This window comes from Silene latifolia, chromosome 1, assembly GCF_048544455.1.
Source record: "Silene latifolia isolate original U9 population chromosome 1, ASM4854445v1, whole genome shotgun sequence".
Taxonomy (NCBI): Eukaryota; Viridiplantae; Streptophyta; class Magnoliopsida; order Caryophyllales; family Caryophyllaceae; genus Silene; species Silene latifolia.
The window spans coordinates 163034413-163041218 of record NC_133526.1 but is presented as its reverse complement, the minus strand read 5'-3'; the positions used below and the strand labels follow the sequence as shown (position 1 = coordinate 163041218).

Genomic DNA, 6806 nt, shown 5'->3' with positions numbered 1-6806 from the left:
GAATGGAATCTCTAGCATCCCGCTCCGCCAATTGTTGTTGGAGCAAAGCAATTTGAGCTAGCAAAACAGAATTGTTAGAGGATTCTTCTTTACCTTTAGATGGCACAACTCGGGAATTGACATATTGGGCATCATGGACCGCCATAGATTCGATCGTGGCATGAGCAAGGTCGGTGTCAATTTGATCAAACCGCCCATTGTTGGCGGAATCAAGAATCCTTCGGGACTCGGCACAACATCTATTGTAGAATGTTATTGCAAGAAACCAATCATCTAGCCCATGGTGTGGGCATTGTCTTTGAAGCTCTTTGTACCTCTCCCAAGCCTCATATAAGCTCTCAAGAGCTTGTTGACGGAATCCGGTGATTTGGCTCCTCAAAGTTTGAGTTTTCTCCGGTGGAAAAAACTTTTGGTAAAAAGCAAGAGCCAATGTCTCCCAATTGGTGATTCCCATGGCGGTGCGGTCAAGGCTATTGATCCAAAGCTTGGCCTTGTCCTTCAAAGAGAAAAGGAAAAGTATTTCCCTTATTTGGGCTTGGGTGACGCCCGTTTGACGGATCATGGAGCAATAGTCACAAAAGTTTTGCACATGCAAATTGGGATCTTCCAAAGGACTTCCTCCAAATTGCTTTCTCTCCACAAGGCTAATGAAAGCCGGTTTGATCTCGAAGTCCGGCGCGGTGATTTGAGTGGTTGTGATTCCGGCCGGAAGCATGGCCGCGGTGGGCTTTGAGTGATCGGAAAGTTTCACCATCTTTTTGGTAGTAGATGGTGATGGTGGTGGAGATGATGAACTTGAAACCTCCTCCTCTTCAAGAACCTCTAGATCGTCTAAGTAAGACTTTCTAGCACTTTCGGCTTGTACGGGAGAAGAGGCTTCTTTCACTTCCTTCCAAAAACGTCGTCTTCTCCTAAAGGTTTTCTCAGGATCGGAATCCGGTGAAAGCAATCCTCCCTTGCGTGAGGACCTGGGCATAAGACAACAATTTCTAGAGAAGTGATAAGTAACGGTCTTAAGGAACAAATGTTCCCCAAGACAAAGGAAAACAAGATAAAAATCGACAATTCAAAAAGCAATAAAACCGTTTCCCCGACAACGGCGCCAAAATTTGATAAGCTTATCGCGTACCTATGCAAAAATAATTTCCCTAGATACAAGTTAATGTAGTAATAGGGGTCGAACACAAGGAAACGGGAATTACGTCATGAATTGCTATGGGTGGATTTTTATCAAGGTCGATTACGATTTGGTTTTAGTTTGTTTGGTTTGATGATTAATGAAAATTGCAATGTAAATAAAATGATAAAAGATAGTCTAAAGGGGTCGGGTCACTCATGCAAAGGTAAACATATGAACATGATAAACTTGGTACTAATAATCTTGTCAATTACTTAGGCTTAAAGATACCCACCTTACGGCATTAGTATCAACCATAGACCGGGTCCTAGAAAAACTCTCGTCCATGACTAGGTCGTCCTACCATACATGCTTAGTCTAATTCAATTCCGTGCCTCTCGACTTTAGAACGAATAAACAAGTTTTAATCTACGACTACGGCCGATAATCAAAGATTAAGCGTAACAAAGCAAGCATGTGATGGAAGCAATTGATCAAAATTATTATAAACTTTATTTAATCACATTATATGTTTGATTTTGCATGGCTCCCCTAGCCTTTAGACTAGAGAATTTAGCTACTCATACTAAGATATAAAATGCAAACTAAATTGTAAAGAATATTAAACATGGTTATATGAATTATATTAATTGGGTGATATAACATATGAAAAGAGCAAAACTAAAGTAACAATTATAAAAGCTATGTGATAACTAAAGCAATGATGTAAATTGTAAACTTGTAGTAAGAAATACCTTAATAAGGAAGACTTGTATGGAAGAACAACTAACTAGAACCAAAAGATTGAATAACAAATGCTTGAGAATCTCTTGAAATACAAAGTGTTGAATGATTAACTAAGGAATGCTTAAACAACTTAAACTTGAAATGAAAACTAATGAGAGAAAACTTATAATGCTTGAGGCTTAATATAGTAAATTGGACGTAAAAATGGGATGCCCAAAACCTAGGAATACCTCTCCTATTTATAGGAGAGGAGGGGAATAACGTAAGCACCTACGAGCATGCAACCCCGATTGGGGTTGGGTGGCCCCGATCGGGGCCATGCGTTCCTCGGTATTTTGCCTTAACTCTTGATTAATTACGTGAGGGATCTCTATGCTTCATTTTTAATGCTCCTTAATCACTCGTTAATGCTCTAAATTCCTAGCATCCTAAGCTCTTTTGGCATCCAATGCTTGCACCTCAATATGGACCTTCATTTGGGCTTGACTTTACATTTGGCTTCATTTGTAATTCCTTATTTCAATCCACTAATCTTCATGCAAAACCCAAGCAATCTTCATACACTTAGTCCAATATTTGGCCTTGTTTAGCTTAGTGAACTTGGTGTACAAATCATAGGAAAAAGCCTCTAAATGCTTAGATTTCTACAAAACCATAACAAACACAACAATACACCTAGAACACAAAATTAGCTCAAAAATATACTAATTAAAGTATGATAATAAATAGAAACCGAGCTAAAATGAGGGGTAAAAGTATATATAAAATGAACATATCACTCAACCTAGTAAACCTATTCACAAGGCAACTAGTCCAGATAGACCTAAAGAAATTCCGAGACCTAGAGAAGTTCCGAGACCTAGAGAAAACCCTAACCCTAGAACTCCTCCCAAGCCAAAAGTTAGAAAAACGGTTATTAGACAAGTCTGGATTCGAAAGGATCTAGTTTATAGAATAACTAATCATAAGGGACCCAACTTAGCTTGGGTACCTAAAAACTGTATCTAATCCTTTATGCAGGAAGAGGTGAAAGAAAACAATCATAAGGGACCCAACTTAGCTTGGGTACCTAAAAACTGTATCTAAAACACAACTTGCTAAGCATATCTCAACTATGCGACAAAGGTAACAAAGTAGTTTTTCATACTAATAGTTGTCGCATTATTATTGAAGGAACTAGCAACGTTATTCTTGAAGGCCACCGAAAAAGGAATGTTTATATGGTAGATTTAAATGCTGTGCCTACTAACTCTTTTTCATGTATGAAAGTTACACTTGATGATCCTTGTTTATGGCATAAACGATTCGGTCACATTAGCTCGCTAACCTTGAATAAACTCAAGAAGTGGGACTTGGTTGAAGGGTTGCCTAAGATCAAGTTCGACCAAGAAAAGATGTGTGACACATGTGCTAGGTGTAAACAAGTAAGATCATCGTTCAAACCTAAAAGAGTAGTGAGCACAAATGAAGCCTTGGAACTAGTACACATGGATTTATGTGGACCTATGAAGGTAAGGAGTAGAGGAGGATCAAGGTACGTCTTTGTTCTTGTAGATGACTACTCAAGGTATGTATGGCCTATCTTTCTTCATTCAAAAGACGAAACTTTTGATGAATTTGATTGTCTTATGAAACAAGTTCAAAATAAATATAAGACTAATCTAATATCTATTCGTACGGATCATGGCACCGAATTTGATAATCAAACCTTTATAGAATATTGTAGAGTTAATGGTGTAGGGCATAACTTTTCTGCACCAAGAACTCCACAACAAAACGGTGTCGTTGAACGTATGAATAGAACTTTAGAAGATATGGCACGTACAATGCTTCTGTGTAGTTGTTTACCTCGTAACTTTTGGGCTGAAGCCATAAGTACTTCTTGCTACATCCATAATCGTGCTATGATCCGACCTATCCTTAAGAAAACCCCCTATGAACTCCTTAGAGGTCGAAAACCTAATATCTCCCATCTCCGTTGTTTTGGGAGTAAATGTTTTGTACATAATAACGGTAAAAACCGTTTGAGCAAATTCGACCCTAGGAGTGATGAGGCGATTTTTATAGGATACTCAGATCATAGCAAGGCTTACAAAGTATTCAATAAGAGAACTCTCTGTATTGAACAAAGTGTCCACGTTATCTTTGATGAAGATAACATGTTCGATAAGCCTTTACAGGATGAGGAAGAAGACTTGGATGAACCCGACTTTCGTCTTTCAAGAGACGATCCCCCGGATTTGGAATTAGAGGATAATAAAATTGAAGGAATAAACGATGAACTCAATCGTTCCTCAAAAGACAAAAAGGATAAGGACAAAGTTATAGTTGATGATATTATAACATCGACTCAAAATAAGAACTCCCAAACCAATGTTATAGATGATGTTACTGTAACGTTGAATCCAAATCAAAGTGGAGAGCCCGAGGTTATAATCGGCTCAAATACAACACCCGGATTGGATTCAGGGGGAACTTCTTCTAATTCCGAGCCAAATGAAGTCGGGTCAAGTTCAACTAACGAGGAAGAACCAAGTACTTCGACAAAGTGGAAATACAAGAACTCACACCCTATGGACAATATTCTTGGGAATTTTAAGAAGGGTGTTCAAACAAGACGTTCCTTAAACAACTTCTGCTCTTTTTACTCCTTCCTATCCATGATCGAACCAATGAACATCAATGAAGCTCTTGCTGAATCAGATTGGATTATAGCGATGCAAGAAGAGCTTCAACAGTTCGAAAGAAACAAGGTTTGGCATTTAGTTCCTAGACCAAAAGATCGGACAGTTATTGGAACACGGTGGGTCTTCCGGAATAAATTAGATGATGCCGGAGTCATTGTCAGAAATAAGGCAAGATTGGTGGTCCAAGGATATAATCAACAAGAAGGAATAGATTATGACGAGACCTTCGCACCTGTTGCACGTCTTGAAGCTATTAGACTTCTGATTGCATTCGCCGCACACAAGGGAATGAAGCTCTTCCAGATGGATGTCAAGACGGCTTTCTTGAACGACTATCTACAAGAAGAAGTCTTCGTTGAACAACCCCCTGGTTTTAAGAATATGAAATTTGAGGATCACGTGTTCAAATTAGATAAATACCTATACGGATTGAAGCAAGCACCTAGGGCTTGGTACGATCGATTATCTAAGTTTCTACTTGACAGTGGATTTAGTAGAGGATCCGTCGACAAAACCTTATTTCTAAAAACTGAGGGTTCTGACCTTTTGGTCGTTCAAATATACGTCGATGATATCATCTTTGGATCGACCAACCGATGTCTATGCAAATACTTTTCTGAGTTGATGACTTCCGAGTTCGAGATGAGTATGATGGGAGAATTGAAATTCTTCCTAGGTCTGCAAATACAACAAACAGATGAAGGCATTAAGATCCATCAACAGAAATACATCAAAGAGTTGATTCGGAAATTCGGGATGGAAAATTCACACGCTATGCCTACTCCAATGGTCGAGAACAAGAAATTGACATTGGATGAAAACGGTAAATCAGTTGATGAAACTACTTACCGTGGGATGATTGGGTCATTGTTATATTTGACCGCAAGTAGACCTGATATCATGTTTAGCGTATGCGTTTGTGCGAGATATCAATCGTCTCCCAAAGAATCGCATATAACGGCCGTAAAACGGATCTTACGTTATTTGATTGGAACGGCCAATTTATACTTATGGTATCCTATGGAATGAAATTTTGACCTAGTCGGTTATTCAGATGCCGACTACGCAGGATGTTCTCTAGACAGGAAAAGTACGTCGGGTGTCGCCACCTTTATCGGACCATATATCATCACATGGGGTTCGAAGAAACAAAATTCGGTTGCTCTCTCAACTGCTGAAGCCGAGTATATTGCTGCAGGACTGGTATGTACTCAACTTTTATGGCTTAAACAACAATTACGTGATTATGGTGTTGATGTAGGATGTATTCCTATTTTGTGTGATAATACTAGTGCGATTATTATTTCTAAAAATCCCGCACAACATTCACGTACCAAACACATTGAAATTAGACACCATTTTATTAGAGACCATGTTGAGAAGGGGAATATAAAAATTGAATTTTGTAGTACTGAAAAACAATGGGCAGACATTTTGACAAAATCATTAGCTAGAGAACGATTTGTGACTTTACGGTTGGAAATTGGTTTAATCAGTGGTACCTAAGCTTCTATATGTGTTTAATCTTTGTATGACTGACTAGTTAAGTTAAGATTGTATGACTGTGTCCGTATATTGCGTTGCATGAATAATTTCGTTTATAGAAATATTATTTTCATAAGATTCTATTTGCTTTTTAGAATTTAATTGATGTAGAAACTTTTTCTTATTACAATAAATAAACACACCATATCTTTTATCTTTTCAAATAAATTAAAAAAAAAAATTCTCACAAACAAGCTCACAATACACGGCTCATATCTTTCTTATATCAAATAAACTTCCTAATTCATGTCATATCATCATAAATTTCCATACTTATCACTTTCCTATTCCTAATTAATAACACTTACCATATTACACCTACACTTGTTAACCCTAATACCTAGACCTATATCTACCCTTGCTTGACCGTCCACCCATACCCATTTGCTCACTTTTCTTCTTCCAAATAATTACCATCATTGCATATCCTCTCCTTTACTCCAACAATCATCATCATCTACTTTTTCAAACAATCTCCATCATCATGAACACATCCCATGCAAAAAACACCCGATCCTCAACCCGTCACCACCAAAACCGCCCCTTTCCTCACCAAACATCACCTTTACCACCACATACTCCTCATTCCATGAATTGTCCTTCACCACAACCAAACCAAAACTCGCCCCTGTTTCGTAGTCGGGACGAATCGGTCTCCGAAGGAAAAAGACGCCGTCTTTTCAAGGGTAAAAATAAAGTTGTTGTTGATA

The 6806-nt window shown here is 38.3% G+C and overlaps 1 non-coding gene across 1 annotated transcript; it reads left to right on the top strand.

The window, feature by feature from the left end:
- Window positions 1–275: 275 nt before the first annotated feature.
- Window positions 276–382, top strand: LOC141619521 (small nucleolar RNA R71). The gene has a single exon (XR_012531732.1). It is a non-coding gene; the product is annotated as a small nucleolar RNA R71 (small nucleolar RNA).
- The last annotated feature ends 6424 nt before the right edge of the window (window positions 383–6806 follow it).